This window comes from Panthera pardus, unplaced genomic scaffold, assembly GCF_024362965.1.
Source record: "Panthera pardus isolate Hobbes unplaced genomic scaffold, ASM2436296v1 HiC_scaffold_16, whole genome shotgun sequence".
NCBI classification, from domain to species: domain Eukaryota; kingdom Metazoa; phylum Chordata; class Mammalia; order Carnivora; family Felidae; genus Panthera; species Panthera pardus.
In genome coordinates, this window is record NW_026526721.1 from 103362619 (window position 1) to 103370901 (window position 8283).

The following is an 8283-nucleotide window of genomic DNA, read 5'->3' on the forward strand; positions in this document are numbered from 1 at the left end:
AGTATGTATACAAGGCTGTGCAACCATCACCACTATCTAATTCCAGAATGTTTTTATCACCCCCAAGAGAAAGCCTGAACACATTAGCAGTCACTCTCGTTTGCCCTTCCTCCAGCCCCTGTCAACTGCTAATCTATTTTCTGTCTCTTGATTTGCCTATTCAGGACATCCATTTAATTGGAGTCATACAATTAGTGGCCATCTGTGAATGGCTCCTTTCACTTAGCATATTTTCAATGTTTTAACATGTATCAGTACTTCATTCCTTTTCATGACTATATAATATTCTATTGTTTGTGTATACCCCATCTTATTTATCCACTCATCAATCAATGGACATTTTAGGTTTTTCCACATTTTTATACTTCTTGATTTTTTAAAGTTTATTTATTTTGAGAGAGAGAGAGAGAGAGCACGTGCACACAAGTGAGGGAGGGGCAGGGAGAGAGGGGCAGAAAGAGAATCCCAAGCAGGCTTTGCACTGTCAGCACAGAGCCCATCACAGGGCTCAGTCCCACAAACTGAACCATGAGATCCTAACCTGAGGTGAAATCAAGAGTCGGACGCTTAACAGACTGAGTCACCCAGGCATCCTGTGCTTCTTTTTTTTAACACTCAAATTCCATACAATGTCATATCTCTTGAAATGCTGTTTTACATCAATATTTATATAGTAAAAATTGTATTTTCATCCTCAAAACTTAAAGACATTTTAAACAAAATTATGTAAGAGGAAAGTAATGGTTTATATTCTAAATAAAATTGATAGAATGTCAGAATCATAGATATTTTGAAAAATGTGCAGACTGTCAATGAAAAGGATGTCCCTCTGGGATATCGCTGGAGTTAAGAAATAGATTGAAATATCATAGTCATCTCTAGTGCATAAAGTTTATGATAAAAAGTCTTGGGTTAGGTCCCTCAAAAACAGAAACCTGAGACAAGTATTTGAGTGCAAATACCTATTTGGTTAATGATCTGGGAAACACCAGTAAGGAAGTCAGTATAGAATAGGCACCTCAGAGTTATTCCACTTGAGGGATAAGGGAGCAACAGCCTTTATCCACCCATTCCCATCAGCTATTGGGGAAGAACTGCTCCAGGAGGGCATTAATTGGAAGACACTTTTTACCCAGTCACAAAGTCTATATCCAGTGGACTGTGAAAACCCTCAGGCAAAGAATCCCAGGTGTTGGCAGGTAGAAATCAGATTGCTGCAGAAAAGGCCAGGGTCACAGACAGTGTCTGCAACTGTATTAGTCCGGGTTCTCCACAGAAACAGAACCAGTAGAACCACTATATGAGGATATATAGGAGGAGATCTCTTGTAGAAATTGGCTCACGCAGTTATGGAGGCCAAGAAATCCCACAGTCTGCCATCTGCAAGCTGGAGAGCCAAGAGAGTCAGGAAAACTGCTGGTGTAAGTCAGTCTGAAGCCAAAGGCCTGAGAACCAGGAGCTTTGACGTCAAGGGCAGGAGAAAATGGCTGTCCTAGGGCAAGAAAAGACAAAGAGAATTCATCCTTTCTCTACCTTCTTCTTCTCTTCTGGCCCTCAACAGATTGGATAATGCCTACCCACACTGGTGAGGGCAATCTCTTTATGCAGTCTATTGAATCAAATGCTAATTTCTTCCAGAAACATCCTTGCAAACATACCCAAAATTAATGTTTTACCTGCTTCTGGGCATCCCTTAAGCCAGTCATATTGACACATAAAATCAACCATCACAGCTACATAGAATATGCAAACTGTGCACATTACCATATACAAAACAATCATTAGTTAATAATTGCACTATTTTTTTTTTTTTTTTGGTGATCAGAAAGTGATGATTTGCACAATTTACATCCTAACATGAGCATTTTATTTATTACTTTTAGACTTTTCACTGTGTTATGTTGCATTTTAGGAAATGCTTAATGTTGATCAATGGTTACATTATGCTTTTTTCCATTTAAAATAATGACAAATAGGGGCGCCTGGGTGGCTCAGTCGATTAAGCATCCAGCTTTGGATCAGGTCATGATCTCCCAGTTTGTGGATTCAAACCCCACATCGGACTCTGTGCTGATAGCTCAGAGCCTGGAGCCTGCTTCAGATTCTTTATATACCTCTCTCTCTACCCCTCCCCTGCTCGTGCTCTGTCTCCCTCTGTCTGTCAAAAATGAATAAATGTTAAAAAACAATTTTTAATAATGACAAATAGGACCTAGTTCATGTCTGTTGCACATAACACCTGACTTTCAGCACTGGACGAGCCATGTTCAGAGGGAGAGGCCTATTTATAAGCCAATGCTATACTCTAGGTCAGATCCCAATGTAAAAAGAGACATGCTTAAGGGCTGTAGTAGGTAGGAAGCACTTCATTGAAACAGCCTGAGAAGAGAGTGTTCAGTGAGGAGGAAGAGCAGAACACATGCACACGGCGCATGCCTGAAGTGTGTGGGGGTCAGATGTATTGTTGAAAGCCCCGCCCTGCAGCTAACCACACCATAATCTTCATTGAGCTACTCTTCACGAGTGGGTATTTCCACTTTGTTGAAATGTTCTTGAGACCACAGGAAGTGGGCTCTGTCCATCCGACCATGGAAACTGTTTCCTCAACAACTGTCCTCTGACTTTTTAGAACAAATCAGAGAAGCAGACATAGCAATGTGTCAGCTACTCAGTAACTTTGTAACTAATCCTTAGGAAGCCATTCATAAGAGATCCTTTCCAATAGTGCCTTTATAAAATAAACATCAAACAGAAGATATTTTTCTGTCTCCCATGGTCTCACCACTTTCACCACTTCAGAACGCATGAAGGACATGACACAGCCCCACCGGTTTCTGGTGGTCTGACCAGTGCTTCTCTCCCAGGCAGCAGCTCCCATGGCTGCTAAAGACATCTTGAGTTGGGTGGAGGGGCCAGGACTGGAAGGGGTGGAAGCTGCAGAGAGACAACTCCCCAGGTGATTTCGATACTCTCTCTGTGGCCATGAGAATGCACGTCTCTGACATCAACTATAGCGTAATTGATCACCCTGCACTGAAATCCATTGCTGAGTTTGGGCCAAGGCTAGGCTTCCCACAAGCTATTCCCAGCTAATGACTGAATGCTGCAGAGACAGTAAGGACAAAGACAGGCCCAGTTCTGGGACACATGGGACTTCTCTAGCACATGACTTTGGCTCTAGGACTCCGTGACAGCCTTGCTAAACTTCCTTGGGCTGCAGGAGACCTAGGATACTTCCCCCTAACCTTCCTTCTCTATCTCCTTCATTCCGTCAGATATGCATCGTAATGTGATAGCTCTCCCTGCTTATCTGCCTTTCCCCATTTTCTCTCACTCACATGTCTCTCTTAATCTAATCCCATTTTGGTGGCTGATTCTCAGAGGACCCAGAATAACACACTTTCTTAATTTATAACCACTGATTTAGATTCTCTTTAACTAGAATTTCTGGACTGCCTTAAAAATAGAAAACGTGTAATACTCAGTTGTGAATGTTCTTCAGAATATTCCTCTAGCCAGGTGGCTGCTTTTCTATGAAGTTGGCCGCTACTCTTTACAATTTGCCCTCAAAATAAGCTCTTCCAGACTTAACTTCTCAGCTTTAATCCAACAAATTAGTAATTATTTTCTAAATGATGCCATATCCACAAAACCTTTTTTTAAAAAAAGCAATTAGTTTCCTTATACTCCCCTTTTTAACAACATAAGACAATCAAAAATATGTTTATTTTTCTGATACATTTTTGCTCATTTGAGATTTTTTTAAAACAAATCAAAAATATTTCTACTATTTCGAAAAACCCTGTTCACTGACCTGGTGATTCTCAGCCTTTATTGAGCTCAGAGACCCTGTAGGGACCCAGCACTCACCCCAGAAAAAGACTTAAAATGCAAAATTTTACACAAAAACGCTAGGCTGTAGATCTTTCTAAGCTAAGAAGCATTCCAGAAGGTCCTAGTTGCTGCTCTTAATTGAATATGTTTTGCTGTCTAGTCTGAGCAGCTTTTGAAAAGGGAAAGTCAAATTTGTCATCCACACTGATTCTTTGGAATCTGTGAGTAGGTCAGCCTAACAAATGTAAATCTATATAACTTGTATTTCACTGTGGTGATCTATTTCTTTTTTCTCACATAATCTTCCTATCTGAAGCAGAGAGCTTGTGAAGAAGAAGAGTGCAGGAGATAATGTGGGAGTATAGAGGCAAGATGGAGACAGACTTCCTGGGTTTCAACTCCCCACTGCCACTCCTTAAATGCCCTCTCCCGCCCCAGGGTCTTTGCACTTGCAGTACCCTCTTCCCAGGCAACCTTTTCCTCAAATATTCATATGGCTCATCCCCTCACCTCTTCAGCTGATTTCTCAAGTGTAACCTTTTCAGAGAAGCCTTCTCTATAAAAGCCTACTCTCCATCATTCTCTATCCTGACCTTGCTTTATTTTTTCATAGAACTTATGACCATTTCACAAATCACCTGTTTATTTACTGCCTGTGTCCTCCTGCAAGGCTATAAGCGCCATGTAAGCCACACACACACATATATGCCATCAACTCCATGTTAGAACAGTGCCTTACATATGGCAGGTGCTCCAGAAATATTTGTTAAATGCATCAGAGAACCTTCAAATAATATACATTTTGGAATGTTTGCATAGAATGAAGACTTCATCATTTTATTAATAGTGCTATTCATCTTTCATTGAGATAGTTAAATGACTTTTCAAGGCAAATGTCTGCAAAAATACAGTATGAAAGTACACAATGATTTAGTTATCTTGGGATTCCAATAAAGCTTCCTTTGGCAAATGTATCTGAAAGTTAAATGTATCAAATAATTACAGCTAATGCTTAAATAGTGCTTACTGCTTTAAATGGTCTTCATGTGTTAACTAATTACAATTTCTAGCAACCCTATGGCACAGGCAATTATTATTATTTCATACATAAAGAAGCCTAGGCTCAGAAAGTTTGTAGCCTATCCAAGATCACCCAGTTGACAAATGGCAAAGCCAGGATTCAGGCAATCAGGTCTAGACCCAAGCTCTTAACCACTACCCTATACAGCCTTTTTAGTACATGAAAGAAGAAAGCTGGAGTTTATGGTCAGGAAAATATTGATGTTTTCCATTACTTGCACTTTCTACTTACAGTGTGAACATAGTACTGCTGTGGTTATTTGAAGTGCCCAAATTGTCTTTTCTAAAAATTGAAGGAAAAAAAATAATAAAAGGTTAATTGCTTAAACTACAGACAATCTCAGAGCATTAGGAAAGAATTATCATTGGCTATCTGTTTCCTCCTTTTCCTAAGCAGCTTATTTATATACACATTGTATGACATTGAATTTTCAAAATCACCCTTCCAGTTCAGTCAGGGAATACATTTCCATAATAAAAGCAATTAACTTGTAAAATGGTTTTCTGAGAGAAGGTAGCAAATTCGTTACAGCTGCGGGGCGTGGATAGCGGCACCTAACTAGGAATGTTCCTGAAGGGAGAATCCTGGGCAAGCCAATCCTGGGCTTCTCTGTTCCTAGTTTGTACCACTCTGGTCAAAATGATCAGGACCGCTGAGGGCATCAAGTTCCTTTCTCAAATAGATACCACATTTTTTACCGATTCCAGATGTCCAATAAATTTGAGAACTGAATTTACTCTGATCTATAATTTTGTACAATATGCTGGAATTTTTGCCAAATCCATCTGGGAAAATAAGTTGGCAGTATTTCCAGGTTTCAAAAGCAGGTGTGAAATAGATTTAATGTTTACAGGGTGATGAGTACCTAATCCAGGCTCTCAGATGACCATGGTTTGCCACTGAGCACCGTGTGCCAAGAATCCATGCAAACATAGGCTGTGGATTTCAAGTGCCTCTGCAAATAGCTAGCTGTGTATTCTGCCAATTTTGCTTAATTTTCTGGTGCAAATGGCAGCTGTGGCAGTTAAGTGTCCGTGGATCTGACTAAATTGCATTGCATTCTTTTTTTTTTAATGCTAGTGTTAAAAAAAGAGAGATAGACAACAAATCCAAATTGGACTTACTTGTGCTAAGCACCACATCAGCAAACCAAGACTGAACGCCTAATTTCAACCAGGAATGTAAACCTTAAACCAGTAAAACTGGAATTTCCTGGTTGGCCCTAATATGGTAATCCACCTGATAGGCCCATTCTTCCCCCTAAAGAAAGATGAGGCAATCCACTCTTCTCTTGTTCCTGCCCCTTTCTGCCTATAAAAAAGTCTTCCATTTTGTATTGGTTCTTCAGACCTCATTTCTATTTGCTGGATGAGATGCTGCCCGATTCATGAATTGTTTAATAAAGCCAGCTTGATCTTTAAATTCACTCAGTTGAATTTTGTTTTTTAACACTAGTAATTTTGGATTTCAGAAAAGTGAAGGTGTTGAAAAGAGTTCACAGATTTTTAAATTTTCCATTAACATTTTTAAAGAGCAAAGAGTTTGACATTTCTCCCGAAGCAGCTGCTTTAAATCACTATTGATTGCCTTGACATCTAGTTCTAGAAATAAATGGAAGTCTTGTCTCACAAATGTTCAAACTAGGACTTAGCAGAGGTTCACAGACAGTCAGATCTGTACTTAGTTCCCCAAGAGTTCACCAAATCTCATGCTGTATAGGTAACCCATGGGCCTAAGTTCATTGGTTATCTCCATCTCACATTCTTTTGAGAGTGAGAATAAGTAAATTTCAAGCACATTTTTAAAAAGTTCATTTGCATTATAGTTCCAAGTCCATGGAGTGGACACTTCATGTTTGGGTCCCAGCATTTCATTTCTCCTATCCAACCTCGAATTTTGATTTGGAGACTTCTTGGAAATTTGATTCCATCCCCAGCTCCTAAAACTGAGTGTGTGACTTAAGCTAAGCAGGTGGCTCAACAGAGTTCGAGGGGTAGAATGAGGTCTGAAATAACTGTAAAGTTTTGCCACCATGAAGAAAGACAGCCTGAAGAAGAAGCCAAAACATAGGGAGGACAGAGTTGAGAACATTAGGCAGGAAAAAAGCCAGATTGCTGATGACCTCAAGAAATCCTAAATCGAACCCCCTGAAGCCTGCCCTACCTCTGAGCCAATGAATTCCTTTTATTGTTTATTCTGAGTTGTGGCTTCTGTTACATATATTTTAAAACTTTCCAGTAATAGTCTTTTGCAAGGTATAAACTGGCACACAGAGAAAGTTTCTTAATATTGGAACACCATCTGCCCCATTTTATGAAGTGGGATGCTTTTGGCTGCAACTGTAGAATATCTATCTAAAAGTGGCTTAAACAGTAAGATCCAGGACCGCTATGTTGTACAGTGTGAATGGCTCTCCCTGGAGTTGCAGAATATAGTGGCTCTGATAAGGCTATTTATAACATCACATCATAAGTTCAGAGGTAGACCTGAAACAGGGTCAGTCGGTATGCAACTCAACAAGATCATTAAAAACCTAGATTCCTTCATGTTTCCACTTTGCATCCTCAGAGGTTTGGCTTCCACCCTTACAGTCCCAAGTTAGCTGGCAAGGAGAAAAACATTTCGCAGAAGTGTCCTGCAGACTTTGACTCACATCTCATTGACCAGAACTGGACCACCTCCCTACAAAAAGCAAAAATGAATGGGATTGGGAAAATCATATGTGGGATCCAAGGAATTTAACAAAAATCCCCTACCCCTGGACAAGCAGAGCAAGACTAACTCCATTTTGTGCTACACCCACCATCTCATGTATAACCCCCACATGACCTGCTTATTGCTTAAGACACTCCCCCACCCTAGTCAAGCCACTGAGCACACCCTTACTGGAAACCGGCTCAAATAGGAATGCGGAACCCCTAACCCCCAAAGAATGTAAACCCCACCTTTTGCCCGCCAAACTTGTGCGGCAATTCTGACCAGAGTGATAGGCTAGTTCAAACAGTTACTATAGGGTAAATTGTAATTCAATTGGCCACCTGCGTGTGGACTGGCATGACTGTGCAACTTTCTGTGTGTGTTACAATCTCACTGGCCACTGGCCCTATAAAACTGCTACGCCTTTTAACCTAGGGGTCCAAGTCCCTGCTCCGCTGTGTCGGGTATACTTGGGCCCAAGCTCAAGCTTGCAAATAAACCCTCGTGCATTTGCATCAGTATCGGCTCCTTGGTGGTCTCTCGGATTCGAAATCGGGGGCATTACACATAATTTGTGTTTTGGGGCTCAGAAGGGATCCCGCCTTCCTGTGTACATTGCCACTTGATAATCTGAAAAAAATCAGGGCTCTTAAGGAGGCTGCATTGGCAAC